This window comes from Lepidochelys kempii, chromosome 14 (genome assembly GCF_965140285.1).
Source record: "Lepidochelys kempii isolate rLepKem1 chromosome 14, rLepKem1.hap1, whole genome shotgun sequence".
NCBI classification, from domain to species: Eukaryota; Metazoa; Chordata; order Testudines; family Cheloniidae; genus Lepidochelys; species Lepidochelys kempii.
In genome coordinates this window covers 9,760,946-9,777,173 of record NC_136393.1, presented here as the reverse complement: position 1 = coordinate 9,777,173, position 16,228 = coordinate 9,760,946, and the positions used below count along the sequence as shown (strand labels likewise).

The window sequence follows — 16,228 nt, the reverse complement described above, 5'->3', positions numbered from 1 at the left end:
CTTAGGGGAACTGCATGGAAGGAGCGGAGGGGTGCAGCGTTGCATTACAATCCACCCGTCCGCTCCCCTCAGGCAGGCTGTTTTACATGCATAAGGCCGGAAAGTTTATCCGTGGCTGCTTTGGAGCTGCGGGGGGTCGGCAGCTGGCTGGAGGGGGAGGGTGCGCTGTGCCCCGCGCGGGCAGCGGCGGAGAGGCCGTTGGGCCACGCGGATGGAACGCAGCCAGGGCACACAGGCCGTTGGGCCACGCGGATGGAACGCGGCCCGGGCGAACGGAACGTTGGCCCCGGGCGGATGGAACGCAGGCCCGGGATCGTTGGCGGCTGCCTTCCACTGGCTGCTTTCGCCTGCTGCTAGCCCGTCAGGCGCGGTGGCCAAGTGGTAAGGCGTCGGTCTCGTAAACCGAAGATCGCGGGTTCGAACCCCGTCCGTGCCTGAAAGCAAACGTAGCGCCCGGACTGCTTGGGAGGAAGGGGGAGCCTGGCTCCGCTTCGTGCAGCCTCTTTTTATTTTTCAGCCTCTGCTCCGTTTATTGAGAGACACAAAGAGGGGGCCCGGGCTGCAGCGCCGAGGGGACCGTGTAACCTCCCCCTGCTCCTCCCCGGGGAGGTGCTACTGCATGCAGCGGGCTCTTCTGGCGCCGCCGCGCCACGGAGCGTGCACCGGTCCCCACACGGCCCCCCCCCGGCTGCGGGGCCGGGCGCGCGCCCACCGCCGGCGGAGCGCTGCAAGGGGGTGGGATTGCGTGCGATCTGCAGACCCCTCCGAGCAGCGATCTATGGCCCTAGGCTGCCGAGACTGTACCGGGAGGACTGCAGTCGGGCAGCGTCTTTTCCTGCATTGCATTGCATTGCATTGCAATGCAATGCAAAGGGGGGGGGGGGAAATTGCAGCAGAAGAGCCCGTTTTCCAGCGTTGCAAAGGGGGAGGGATGCACGGGGTGGGGGCTGTTTTCATGCATTGCTCGTGTGTGGCGTGCTTGAGAGAGTCCGCGAGAAAGAAAAGGGGACTGGCCGCTGGGGAGCGGGTTTTCCTGCATTGCACAGGTCTGTGTGTGACGGGGGTGGAAGGACAGTTGTCTTTGCACTGGGAATGCAGCTGGGCTCCTTGATTTGTCATGCATTGTGCCGGGTTACAGCTGGGCAGCCCCAGTTTCATTGCATGCGGAAATTGCAGATGGCCAGTTTTCTGCTTTGCTTTGGGGGGTAGGGTTGCCAATTTTGGTTGGATGTATTCCTGGAGGTTTCAGCAGACGACATACTCTTTTAATTAAAAATTAATAATTAATTCCTGGGGAGTCCAGGACAATCCTGAAGGGTTGGCAACCCTACTTTAGGGGAAGCGGGTTGGTGCTGAAATTGGAGAACCTATTGGCCTGGGCTTGGTCAGGATATTGATTAAGCCCTTAGAACACTTGAGTGCTAAACAAATAATAACTGTATGTGTTTAATACAGCTTGCTGTGCCCACTCCAGTCTTGTTAGTTAATAATCTTTCTAATTGACCAAAAACGTAGTTACATGCATGTGGTAGGATTGCCAGGTGTCCAGTGTTCAACTGGAACACCCGGTTGAAAAGGGATCCTGGCAGCTCTGGTCAGCATTGCTGACCGAGCCGTTAAAAGTCCAGTTGGCGTGAGGCTGGCAGGCTCTCTACCTGGCTCCACGTGGCTCCCCAGAAGCGGTGACATGTCCCTGCGGCCCCTTGGCGGAGGGATGGCCAGGGGGGCTCCGCGCACTTCCCCCACCCCAAGTGCCGGCTCCGCAGCTCCCATTGGCCGTGGAGCTGTGGGCGGAGGCAGCGCGCAGAGCCGCCTGGCCACGCCTCTGCCTGGAAGCTGAGGGACAAGCTGGCCGCTTCTGGAAGCCGCCTGGGGTAAGCGCCGCCCACACCTCCTCCCCCACCCCAATCCCCTGCCCCAGTCTGGAACCCCCTCCCGCACTCTCGGCCTAGTCCAGAGCCCCCTCCTTCACACCAAACCCCACATCCCCGGCCCCACCCCAGAGCCTGCACCCCCAGCCAGAGCCCTCACCCCATCCCGCACCCTGCTGCCCTCCCCGAACTGCCTGCTCCAGCCCTGAACCTCACCCAAATTCCCTCCTGGAGCCTGCACCCCCTTCCGCACCCCAAACCCCATATCCCCAACCCCACCCCAGAGCCTGCACCCCCAGCCAGAGCCCTCACCTTCTCCCGCACCCCAACCTCCTGCCTGAGCCCCCTCCCACAGCCAAAATCCCTCCTGGAGCCTGCCCCCCCCAGCACTCCAAACCCTTCGGCCCCAGCCTAGCGCCCCCTACTGCACCCCAAACCCCTCATCCCCGGCCCCACCCCAGAGCCCACACCCCCAGCCGGAGACCTCACCTCCCCCGCCCCCCAGCCTGGAGCCCCCTCCCACACCCTGAACCCCTCATTTCTGGCCCCACCCTGGAGCCCACACCCCCAGCTGGAGTTCTCACTCCCTCACACCCCAACCCCTTGCGCCAGCCCATTGAAAATGAGCGATTGGGTGAGGGTGGGGGAAAGCAAATGACAGAGGGAGTGAGGGAGGGAGTGAGCGGGGGCAGGGCCTCGGGGAAGTGGCGGGGCAGGAGGCGGGGCAAGCGTGTTTAGTTTTGTGTGATTAGAACGTTGGCAACCCTAGCATGCGGTTATTTAACACTGGGCATGTATAGACAGTCTGGGATTTTCACTGTAGCTTCTGGGAGTTAGGTGTCCAATTCTCAGGCTCCGTTGCTCTCAGCCCAAATTACCACTGAAGATGCAGCAGGAAAATGGTGACTCCTTTCTATTAAAGGGGGCGATCCCTTTGTGCCATCCAGGCCTGAGTGAGTGGCAGCTGGAGAGCCCCACATCAGGCCCTTAACCGAGGACACCAATCCAGGATGAATAAAGAGATAAGAGACACCGATAGCACACTCCTTATGGCTAATGAACAACTGTGACCCAAAAGCACCTCCCATGTCTTTATCTGTGTTAATAACTTAAGCTGTAAAAGAACCGATGTAGAATAGAATAGAGCTGGTAGCTCACTCACTGGTGATTTTTCCATAGGATCTATGTGAGAGTGTGTCCTAATGTATGCTAGAGATTGGTCTGAATTAAAACCCTGGATCTAAGACACCCCCAATGCTGGAAGTTCAGTTCCTCATCCAAACTAAAGCTCAGGCCCCTCCCTGCCACACAGCAATATGTTGTGATGGGCAGAGTAGGGAAAGGAAACCTTGATGCCACATATTGCAATGATTCTTGTCTTACTGCTGGAGAAGAGGACAGAGGCAATGTGTTTTTGCTTAATAATTGTGAGTGTAAATAGTTCAATAAAGGAACATTTGGTGCTGCATGGCGGGTGGAGGATTGCTTGGTAAGCATGAAGCACTGAATTCTGCTTGCTTTCACCCTTGGTTGGTTGCGACGCATAACTCCTGTAAATGGTATTGGGAGGCCAAATTGTGGTGTAAATTTGGGGAAGCATAGAGTTCCCTGGAGTTGCCCCTGCTTACATCAGTGCTGAATGTGGCCCCGGGACTCTTTGCATCTACATTTATGCAAGGGGAGTTATACCAGATTTGTGTAATGTACATATCTGCGACTCAGAATTCTAAAGTAGGGGGTCTGAGATGGATGAAGCTGAGAGTCACTGCTTTCAGACATTGTTGCCCAGTGGTTAGAGTAGAGCAGTGAGGTTCAGTCCTCAAAGGTATTTAGGCTCCTAACTTCCATTTATATCTATGGAAATTATGCAGACTAAATACCTTTGCGGATCTGGGCCTGGGAGTCTCTGGTCCTGATTCTGCCACTGCCTTACTTGATTGCAAAGTACAAATGGTTAGATACTTCAGAAGACCGAAGACCTGAGCCACCTCTTTTAAAGAGAAGGCCACTTATTCTGGTGCCTTGGTGAAAGCTGAGCTCTTGGAAAATCTGTCCCTAATTGTTTTGTGCTTCACATTTACTCGCACGCTAAATGGATATTATGCCGTTTATCTACCCCACATATGTGTTGGAAGAATTCATGTGTTTAAAAAGCACTTTAGACTCTTAGGATAAAGGGTATTACGGAAGGACACCATATTATCAAACCAGAGAAAGTGTCATTTAGATCGCACTGTAAAAGGCAAAGGATGCAATTCCTGTACATTGGATTAGTCAGCTCTTGCACAAAAGTGTGATGTGACCATAAGACTGAGAGCTAGGCATTTTCAGTTCTAATTCCATCTCTGAGGCTGACTTTCTCTGTGGCCTAATAAGCCAATTACTTGCTGCTTAATTTCACCAGCTGTAAAATGGGGATAATACATTCTAACTCATAGCTGCAGAGCAGGGAAAATGTAATGGAACGTTTGCCCAGCATCTGGAAGATGAAAACACTCAGCACATAGGCAGGGTTTATGATTATTGCATTAATCTGGTCCAGCTTCATCAGTGTTTGTTCAGACTCAGCTGGCCAGAGACTGCCTGGCATTTACTGGTTTCTTCGTAGCTCGCCTGTAGGGTGAAAATCTTGGGCTCTGATCCGGCAAACAGACCATACAGATGGACCCTTGGGCTGTATTCAATGCATTTCTAATATGGGAAGGGTAGAGAGAAATGCAGTCCTGCATCTGGGACTAGATAAAATTTAAAACCTACAAATTTGGTTAAGAGATTAGAGAAACAGACGTTTCTTCCAAAGATTATGTCACAAGGGGTTCCCTGTTAATGGAGGGAGGGATGCTATATTTCTTGAGGGTATGTATTGGAAACTACACCAACTGGAGTCAGGTTTCAGAGTAGCAGCCGTGTTAGTCTGCAAGTTTTTAGCCCCTGTAGAACAAATGATTACTAATAATATTTGTGCTTATCTACCAGCTAGCACAGTGAGGCTCTGACCTGATTAGTCCTTAAGCTCTACTACAATACGATGCAAACACACAATGCTCTTTGTACCATCTCCCCTGCTCTGATTAACCCCAGGCCAGTCCTCCAGGGTTCTTATCCCAGTCCTATCCCTACAGAGCCGAAGTACATTCCTGGCACCACCCTTTACACAGAGCTCTCTTGCCCCTTTCTTCTACGAAACCTGAACCAAAGCAATTGTGAGCCTCTTAGTGCAGGGACCATCTTGTAGTTATGTCTTTGTACAGCACCTCACACAGTGGAGTGCTGATCCATGAGGGGGCCCTTTGACACTATTACAATACAAATAATAAACAATACCATTGCTTAATAAGTCAGAGAACCTAAGCAGATTTGGTGAGAGACAAACAAATGAGCAGCTCCACTGAATTATGATGCAAGAGACTTTTAAAAATGCCTGTTAAGGGCCTAATTCTGCCATCTTTAGTACTTATATACTCACCCATATTGAACACAGTGGGACTCTGTGCTTGGAAAAGTGCCACTCAGCATGAGTAAGGGGGGGGCAGGATCGGGCCCTATGTGTTACACTATTTTATTCTCTAAGAAAACCACTCAGAAATGATTGATGGTGAATCTGATTTTTCTCCCCTACTGGGCAGTTAAGACAGACTGTGGAGAGCCTTTGTCCCTGGCATTTTGCTACTGTTGGGACTGTCAGGGTATCAAAAGGGTAGATGTGTTCATTATGCATCCTGCTGACCTTTGAACAGACAGACTCTGCAAAAGGAAATGCTTGTACTCCTCATAGCATTGGAGCTGCGCCAGGCCTGAGCCCTGGTACCGCACCTCTCGTGTTGGGAGATCAGATGCAATGAAAGAGCCCTGCTGTGTTGCATGTTACTATCAGACTGAATGAAAGTGCTCACCTCCCCGCTAGCTCCGGCATGTGATTTCCAGACCCACTCTATAGGGCAGCACAGTGTTCATGGGGGTTGAATGTGAGGAGCTTCCTTATCAGCCGCTGTTGCAAACCTAAGGATGGGTGAACAACATGCCTGGTAATACTGTGTGTTTACAGCATGGTAGAATGGACACAAACGTGGTCTGTGTGGTGACTAGGGACAGCGAGGAAGACTGAAAACCAGCACTCCCAGTGTCATGTGCTGGGCAAAATGAAACCTCAAGCAAATTCTGAACAAAATCATTTTAATCCTATCAATGGCTCTGCTTTAAACATGGTGTAGGCACGTTTTTGCAGTTGAGCACTCAGACTGAAAATCTGTTGCACCTGAAAGGATTTGATTGACACTATGCTCAAGCTTGTTATTGGGAATGAAGTGTTGTCTAATGGTTAACACAGGGGTTTTGGAATCAGGACTCTTGGAGTGAGATTCTGTGCTGGGCCTCCAAGGAGATGTATCACTGAGAGCCCCACCTGGGGGGAGGTGGGGGCAAAGATGAGTTTAAGGTATTTGAACATACCCTTCCATCAGGAGTAGCAGGTGCTCAGCGCCTGGGAATCTGGCCCATACAACGTCACCATTATCCATCTGGGATACTGTGTCACCATTACCCATAGTGAATCTATTAGCAGAATTGTATAAACATGTGTGTCCAAAGTTATAGAGGTCTAGAGTAACAACAAGAGTTAAAAATCGTGGCCAGGTCCTCAACTGATGTAAATTAATATCGTCCCATTTAAGTCAAGTGATTTACACCAGCTGAGGGCCTGGCTCCACATTTAAAGAAAAAAGTTATTTCTTTTACTAATAATATTTCAGATAAACATAGCTGAAGGATTGGGAAAGCTCACTTCCTTTTCAATCATGGGTGCTGCTTCCTTACATTATTACTCTATTATACTCCCTTTGGAGAATGATGCTGCATAGGTCACTTTCACTTTTGTTTCTAGGCAGTTTCATTTTCTGGTTCTGGTGTACGACCACCTTGTTTTTGTGTTTGAATTCACAGCACTGCGGGGATATGTTCACACGCCCTTCTGTCCTCCCCCAATCTCGCCTCTCCCACCATCTTTCGCCCTACTCCAAAATTCACTGAATTTAAAAAAAAATGAAATTTCCATCTGTTAGATTTTAAAGTCTGATTTTTGTTTAGCAAACTAAATCTGAGGAATTAACTAATTTTTAATGCCCCTTTAAATAATCAAGAGAGTCATGCTTTGATCCTATCAGCTGGAAGGCTAGGGGTGCAAGATTTTCAAAAGTATCTGATGATTTTTTGAGTGCCCAACCTGAGTTGCCTGAAAGGGACCTGACGTTCAGAAAGTGCTGAGCACCCTCCAAAAATATGGTCCCTTTACGGTGTCTCGGTTGAGCACCCAAAAATGGAGACACTCAAAATCACTGGTCTCTTGAAATCTTGGCCATGTGTTAGTACAGTGTTTCTCATCCCACACAGATTGGTGGCTTTTATTCAGTCAAAAATTTTCACAACCCCTTTACATTTGTTATAAAAGTAAGCGTAGAAAATGTATTGATTAAAAAAAACCATACGTTTGTGTAACTGATTTGTGTAAGTGTCAGGTTTCAGAGTAGCAGCTGTGTTAGTCTGTATCCACAAAAAGAACAGGAGGACTTGTGGCACCTTAGAGACTAACAAATTTATTTGAGCATAAGCTTTCGTGAGCTGCAGCTCACTTCATCAGATGCATTCAGTGTAAGTGTGTTTCAAGAGGGTGGCAGAAAATACTTCACCTTGAAGGGCAAAGGTGTGCAGAGATTTGGGAAGCAAGGTTTCTTTTGCTTAGATTGTAAAAAAAATTCTCAGCGCCCCCATTACCTCCTTCATGACCCCCCCTTCCCCCCCCGGGGTTGCGACCCACCAGTTGAGAAGCCCTGTTTTAGCATGGGAGTAGCTATGCAAATCTGATTATGTAATATTCATGTGGAGTGACTCTACCAGAACCTATGTTAAGCTTTTGTGCCTGGCTAGTGTGAACATGATGTTTCCAAAAGCCTGATCAGAATTGCTGGTGCAGTTAATAAAAGCAGGGGACTCTTTTTCCAGCCATTTTGTCTCCTGCCTACTCCCTGCACCGGTGCTTAATTTGTCATGAAAGAGGTGTCAGGGCTCAAGCAATGTTTTTACTTACATAACTGACCCGGCAAGCCCAGAGGTGCCAGGGCTATGAACTGCCAAGCCTAGAGGTGCCGGAGCTCAGCCCTGGCAAGCCCTGGCACAAAATTATGCACTGCCCTGCACATAACACCAGCTGTCTTTGTTAGAGAAAATCTTGAACTCATTAACTGAAGAAAAATATAAATGCATGTGTCTGATCCTGCAAACACCTATGGATGCCAGTACTCCTGGCTTGAGCAGTCCTGCAGGAGCCAATAGGACTGCTCATATGAGTAAGAGCTAATGGGGGAGAAGGGGAGGGACTAAGGATCATGGGGCTTCTGAGTCCAAACCTACCTTTATAAACAATAAATGGCTGACGTGACGTGCAGGTAGCACAGAATAAAAAAATTGTGATAATATTTCATGTAGCTTAAGCCATTCCGTGAATGATTTATTCTATAATGTGGAGAGGCTGGTTTATGAGAAAACCAGACCGCTGCTGTGGCTCCCCTTCCCCCTAAAAAGCAGCTGTCCTAAATGAAGCTAGGGAACAGTATTTGCAGTGTTGTTGGAATCATAAATATACAGCCGAGCAAACTAACACAAGAATAAGTAAACGCCAAACTGTGAAGTCATCACATGGTTACAGCAATGTGATTCTCATTTCCATTATGATTTAGAATTTAATAGACCAACTGAAGTTTGATCAAGAGGCATTTCTTGTGTCAAAATGAAAAATTACAGATCAAAAGGGTGACTTTGCAGACAAACATATCGATCTACAGCCCGGGTGACACAGACTTCCTGGAAGAGAGCCCAGAACTAAGCATGTCTGTGTTTTAAAGTCAAATGGCTGTAGCCTTTTACCACTGATGAATAAAAAATGTTTTTGTCTGCATGCTGAAGGCCTGAGCAGAAACAAAAATGACTTGATTTGTTCTGCTGGAGGCACAAGTATGTGTTTGGGAATAATATTCCTTAGAAGTTGGGGGTTTATTTAAAAAAAATTTTTAAAGGTGTTTGAAGAAGTCAGAATTCAGGTTAAAGACTTTTTGCCGAAAAAAAATATTCTGGGGGAAAATAGCTGCTTTTTCATTGAATGAGTCTAAGAGACAGCCCTAGGAGAAACCCACGGTGCTGCAGGAAGTAATGATGATAATTCGGCTCTTGGGGGACAGTCTTTTTGTCTAGGGTGTATGAAGTACTTAGCAGAATGAGGCCCCAATTCTTATTGGATTATCATTTTAATAGACATTAATAGATGGCACTCTTGCCTCTCAGTCAGCACTGAGCCAGTGGCCCAGCATTCTATTAGGCGCAGTGTGATGCTGAAGGCAGTCTTAGATAAGATGCAAAAATGAGGTCCCAGTCACATCTGTGAGGGAGGCAATGTGGGCTAATGGATAGAGCACTTCCTGGAGACTCAGGAGACCTGTGTTCTGTTCCTGGCTCTGCCACTGCTGTGATGTGTGACCTTGGGCAAGTCACTTCACCTTCCCATGCCTCAATTTCCCCTGTAAAATGAAGATGATGATAGTGATCTCCTTTGTAAAACACTTTGAGAGCTACTAATGAAAAGTGCTAGCTAAGAGCTAGGTATTATCATGATTTTGTTTATTAAGGATCCCATAGTGATTTTGCCAGCGTGTGGGTGTCTCCTAAACAAATTCCAGTTTCATGGAGTCATAGACTATAGAGACAGAAAAGCACAACTCAGCAATGTCCATACCAGTGCAGGATTGTGATTTAGATAATTATGTTTTGCTCACCCAAATTCTCCCTGAAATACCAAAGGAATTCAATTGGTAACTGTCTGTGTAGTGTGGCTGTGTGCTGAGTTCTGGCCCAGAGGTGGCTGCTTTTCACTAACTGAGATGATCTCTCCATAGCCAGTCATTTGTAATTTGTTTTGGGATACTTCTGGAGGTAAGGCACAATGTGATTATTAGATGTTGTGTTAATGAAGCACAAACAGAGGTTTGATATGACTGTTCTAATGCAGTATAAAGGTTTCCTATTGTACTAATGCAGTGGTGCACAGTCTGGTCTCTAAATATAAAGAAGGATTTGGGGGACCCATGCACAGTAATGCCTGGGGAGAGCCATCCAGCTCAGTGCTAGGCTGGGGCTGGACAATTCCCATCCGTTCTGCTACCTCTTCTACAGTTCCTGCAGGAGCTGCGTTGCCCGGAGCAAAGGAGCTGTCCCTGCAGGGTAGATCTTGTTTCAGCACAAAGTGGGGTCGGCGCCCTGCTCTCTGTACCCCCTGAAGATCTGTGGGCGTCGGTCCACCAAATCCTCAGCCCTCCAGACCCCTCCCACCATTGGGCATGGTTCTAGGATAACCTCTCTGAGGCTCACCTTGCTGAGTTTCCCTTCCTGAGGGTTTTTCTGCAGGAGGGAACTGCTCTGGTTCAGTGACGCAGCTGGAAAGAACGATGAAATGAATAACACTCTGTCTGCTAAGAAGCAGTATTGTTTTCCTGTTACCACAATGGCAACTGCTGGAGAGGCAAAATAAGCCTCCGATTCAGCAAGTAATCTCGCTGGCTTTTGCACCGCACGAGGCCATGGGAGCCCCTGGAATTTGACCTCCTCAGCTTTGCATAGGCTTGGACATATTTTTTTTTGTGCTGAACGGCAGCAGTTGCTGCGCTGAACTCCAGCGAGATGCCAGTTTAAGTTCCAATTGGTATGAGTGTAACAAAGCTTCAATTATGCCGAATGTTTTAGTTCCCCCTAAGGGGCTACTTAGAATCTCATCTCCTCACCAGTACGTCTGACCTCTGAAGCAACAGGCCTGCACATTTTAGGGGCTTCACTCCGTTACCGAGGGTAGGACTCAGCCAGCATTAGAATTACCGCAGAGGCTGTTAAAGCTTCCGACTCCTCTTTGTGACTATAGAATTAATGGAAAAAACCAGAGGTTCAGGGCCCAGTCCTGTAAACTTTGCACACTGGAGTAATCCTTAATCACAGGAGTAGTCCGGTCGACACCAGCAAGGGAGCACAGATTACTCCAATGAGTAAGGATTTGCAAGATGAGGACCATAGTTTTTACTTTCATGAGGTGTACATTAGGGTATAACTCCACAGAAGCCAGTGAAATTGTGTGGCTGCAAAGACAATGTAAATGAGATCAGAGTCAGGCCTGGGATGACTAACAGCTTCCAATTATTAGTCCTCATGTCTGAATGGAGAACTATTTCCTTTGCATTCAGTACAAAACAATACAACTCCCCTGAAACAACATGAAGATTATGAGATCAAAGCCAGGATTCAGAATTCCCCGTGATACACCACATCAGTGGTATAAAAAGCACATAAACTACAAAACTTTCTTGCTTTTAGAGTTTGTATTGATTTCCACCATCTAAAGGAGACTGGACCAAATCCATCCCTTTACTAACAGTGATTTCAGTACAGGGACACCAGGAGCGACTTTGGCCCAATAGTACTAATATCTTGGTTGATTTGGGGCAAGGGTATTAAATTGCTGCATCGAGCAAGTAGGATATTCCTTTTTTACAGATGGAGGGAAAAGACTGGGAGGGTCTGAACACATAGTCTGTCTCCTTACTGCCTCTGAAATGTGTGTCAGACATCTGCATGAGAAATATGATGGAGTAATATTTCCTTTATGGCTACACCCAGATTTTTTTTTTCACCAGCAATAAAGTATGATGGGTCTTTGGCCCCGATCCTGCAAATTGTTTTCGGTGGGTGAACCCTTCTGTCAGTGTGCAGCACCATAGGCAGCAACGGACGCAGGGGGTCTGACGGCATGGAATGGCCTGTGGGACTGTGGCCTTATTTGGTGCGTAAGGGCTATGGGTCCGATCCAACTCCATTGAAATCACTGGGATTCTCACCACTGATTTCAATGGAAATTGGATCGGGGCCCAAATCTCCATTTTACTGATGAGAAAATTGAGGCAGGAGGCACAGGGAATTATTGTCCTGCCAGGTTTAGAACATAGCAGTTTCTGACTCCCAGTGAGATGTGATGAGAATAAATACATGAAAGTTTATGAGGTGCTCAGGTACTATAGTAATAAAGGCCAAATAAGCATTGTACATAGATCATCCTGTGCGCACCTCTCCCCACTCAGCACACACTGAAATCTCTTGGAGCCAATGCAAGATTTCTGCTGTACAAACAAATTCTCACCTGCTACCTCTGAGCCCATTTCTTGTTAGACCCTAGTTGAGCTAAATCCCCTAATTCCTGCCCTTCATCAACCAGGGTTTAACATCATCACACTTCCAAGTTCCCAAATAGAGAACAATTGCAGCATATTTTGAGATTGAAACTTTAAAAGACTGAGGAAGGACTGAATGGACTGAAGGTCCCCCATGGAGGAAGCAGCAGCGTAAATAACGTTAGTTTAATCGGCAGGGGTTATGGAATGTAGGATTATGGTAGGATAAGGGGATTTCCCCATTGACAGCTGCTCCCACAAACATACCCATTATTTATATATGTAACTTGTTGTTCAGACAGTAAGAATTTAAACTGCCCATGACACCACTGTACTCGTGATTGCTGGTTCCACAGTTGTAACATCTGGTTACATATAGCTGTCTCCCCCAGGAATTGGCTTTAATAGATGCAACTGGAGCAGAGGTAGTTATACTAAGAAGAGGCACAGCTCTGTGTTTGAAAAGGAAACCATTATTTCTGAGGTTAATCATTGCTAGTTAATGCTTTTGTTCCCCTTCCCTTCTGGAGTAGTGGGAGCACTCAGTGATTCTGAAAATCAGGCCCAAATCATAGTCTCCGAGGCAGACTTTTGTCTATTCTACAGTGACTTTTAGTAGACTTACTCCGGATTTAGGGCCCATTCCTGCACCATTGCGGTCACTGGGAATAGAATTGAGGCCTTACATGGTGTGATTGAGGTGGGGGGATCTGGCCCTTTGAAGAAACATCTTTTCATACCACAGAATCAGAATGGATGTCCTTTGTGAAATGCACCCAGGGCTAGTAACTATGTCTGCATGCTCAACATTGTTGTCTTAAATTTGCAATAATGTACTAGTCTGACAAAAAAAGACGTGATTCTGTATCTCTGTTATGGTCTCATACTTTCATCTAAGGACCACCAAGTTCAATCACACTCACGTGAGCACAGTATCTTTGCAGGTTGGTCCACTGGTGCCAGAATTTAGTCTCTTTCAGTAACGAATTAATTCAGTTTTACCCATTTACATATATAGGCTGGAATTTGGCAAAGTGGCCCCGGGGAGTAAAACACCCTAAATCCCAGCTATCAGCCAGATGAGAAAACCTGGCTTTGTTTCTTTTGGATTATTTCTGCCACCCGAGGACCACACTCTGTGAAGTTCAGCAGAAATCAATGGGCCTACTCACACTGTCAGGTACTACTCAGTATGAGTAAGGGTAGCAGAATCAAGTCCAAAGATACAAACCCAGATGAGCAACCTGAGAGACAGTGTTGACCAGTGGATAGAGTTCTGTACTGGGACTCGGGTTCTATTCTAGTTTCTGCTGGCTAGTTGTGACCAAATCACTTCACCGGTCTGTGCCTCAGTTTCCCCATCTGTAGAATGAGGATAGTGGTACCGTCCTCCTTTGTAAAGTGCTTTGAGAGCTAGAGATGAAAGGTGCTTTATTAAAAATTATCTGAAGGGATGGTACATAGTGTGCCTACAGTCAAAGATACTGGTCCTGATGTCAGTCCTTTTAGACATTAGTGTAACCCGCTCTATTGATTTCGGTGTTATTCCTGATTCACCCAGGGTCTAAGTAAGAGCAGAATGAGGCGTTCTGCATGGAAAGGTGAAATGTAACAACAGAACAAAGAAGAAGAAAGATAAAAAGGAGATACGACGCCAAGGAAAGTTAAAAACACTGTTGTCTGGATCCAAACCCTTATTACTCAGAGAATTCTCCCATTCAAGCCCATGAGTCACATTCTGACCTCTGGTGTGAATCTGGAGTAATTCAGAATGGTTGACATATCCTCTATGAAATGTAGAGGGAAGTACTAACATCTCTGGAGATACCAAAAAAGGGCTGCCACAGCTGGGTCTTGGATCTTGTAAAGAATTAGGTGTTTTTTTTTAAACTTGACTATTTTCAGTAGTGAGTTAATCCATTGTTCCCTGGTTATTGTTCCGAGCCATTGTGAGTCTAACATTATTAATATATTAGCCCTTTGGCTGCTAAACTGGTTCTAACAAACTGCTTACATTTATTTTTGGAGTTGTGAAGATGGTGATGTGTTACAACTTGATACAGTTGTGATCACATCGGAACTGAATGCAGAGTTAATCCTTTTCATAACCCCCCTACAGAATGGAGCTGCCGTCCTGCTGTCCCCGTGCACTGGATTGCCTACTCCTTGGAGCACAGCCAGCAGGTATTTATGTGGAGAAGGCCCACTCTGTGAAGATATGGTGAAGTCCAGAGCTCTGATCTTGTAAGGTGGGGAGTGCCCCCTGCTAGGTGAAGGCCTTGGCTTCAGTGTAGCTCATTCTGCTCCCACTGAAGTTTTGCCAGTGCCTTCCATGAGAGCAGGAGCAGGCTGTTTGGGAGCTGAGAGTACCTCGTAAAGGATCAGGCCCCAGCATAGGAACTTGTGCTGTGCCAAAATCCTGAATAAATGCCCCGTCCTGCTCCTATTGAAATTCATAGGAGCTTGACCTCGACTCCATTGGGAGTAAGATCAGGACCTGAATCAACATGCATGGTACTGAAAATAGCAAAGTAAACAGCTGTTTCACGGATGCTCCAGCTAAGCAATATGTGATCATGTTAATTTGGGAGAAGTATCTACCTTCCCTCTTGTGAATATGAGCGGTGGCAAATGTTCTATTCCTGGCTTGTTCTCTCTTCCTGTTTTTACATATTCTTAGCTTTGAGTTTTTAGGGCTTACCACAAGTAAGAAATGCAGCACCCTTTCTGTCTCAGCTGCTGTTAATGGAACTGGCCAAAAGGAGCAAGAAGAATATACTATAGAAAAACCCAGTATGGTAAAATAACGAATGAACAGCATATGCTACCCTGTGATCTCTGTAAACACAGTAATGATCTTATCACTTTAAATCAAATGTTACCAGTGTTATTCCTTCATGAAAAGTAATTTCTATGTCATCACTACATCACTCAGGGAGAGAGCTTTAGTCCCTTGAACAGTGTTTGCAAATCTTCTTTTCACAAGAATTGCATTATTCTGTAGTGATGATGTGATTATCTCTATGTTATCATCACACATGGCCAGCAAGTGCACCAGTTTAACACCTACCTTTCATATATGTTATCTCAATACTTTCCATACAGTTTATTCTTTAGCCTTTTAGCCCGTGATCCGTTATTTATTTTGCATACTCCCTGATTCTAAACATTCAGCAACCTTCTAACCAGGGAACATATAACTTTATTCTCCATAGATTATTATTTGGTTTTCATGTTATTTGGGAGTGGCAGCAGACCAGCAAGAGCATGGGATTAGTAACTGGGAGATCTGGGTTCTTTTCCTCACTCTGCCATTGTTGAGCAACCGTGGCAAATCAATTAACTTCTCTGTGCCTCAGTTTCCCCTGTGAATAAAATATTTGCCTCTACAAAGCACTTTGAGGTCTTTGGAGGAAAGATCCTACATAAATGCTAAGTGCTGTTTTTATTACATATATTTTGGCAAACTGTTTACCTCGCTTTGTGGTTTGGAGATGTTTGGGCAGCTTCCACTCACCACTAAAATTTAACAAATAAATGATCACTCTCTGCATTGCCCTGGGTAATGGCCTCTATATAATTTAAAACATATTTCCCAAACTGGCACAAAATGACATTTCACAATAGCTACTTCTCCAGAAATTCTGTGAAATCTATCTATCTCATTACCATAGTCTCTGACCTCCTCCATGTTCCATTACTACAAGACACATGGATTTTCTAACCAAGAAGACTACAGCATCCAAAGTAACAAGTCACTTATATGCTGACTGGCTAAGTCATTTCTGATGTATATAGATGTACTGCCCTCCTTTCCTTTCACTTCCTGATGTATTTACAGCCTTGTCTGGGGCCCTCATCTCACCCTGTTGAGTATGAGTAATTCCCATTGTAGTCAACAGGATTTATTCATATCCTATGGGAGAAGGATTGGACCCATGTATTATAAAGACCATTAAAGATGATGACACCCATCGGATCAGATGCAAGAGCGAGTTCTAATCAGGCCCAGAGTAATCAGGCCTCAAGTCTTCAAGCATGAAACCTAAGATACAAACATCCCTTGATATATTACTCCTAATGAGATAGTGTGGGAATAATTGATTC

The 16,228-nt window shown here is 46.4% G+C and overlaps 1 non-coding gene across 1 annotated transcript; it reads left to right on the top strand.

Moving 5' to 3' along the window:
• Positions 1 to 364: 364 nt before the first annotated feature.
• On the top strand, positions 365 to 436 carry TRNAT-CGU (transfer RNA threonine (anticodon CGU)). Its single transcript has one exon. It is a non-coding gene; the product is annotated as a tRNA-Thr (tRNA).
• Positions 437 to 16,228: the final 15,792 nt, after the last annotated feature.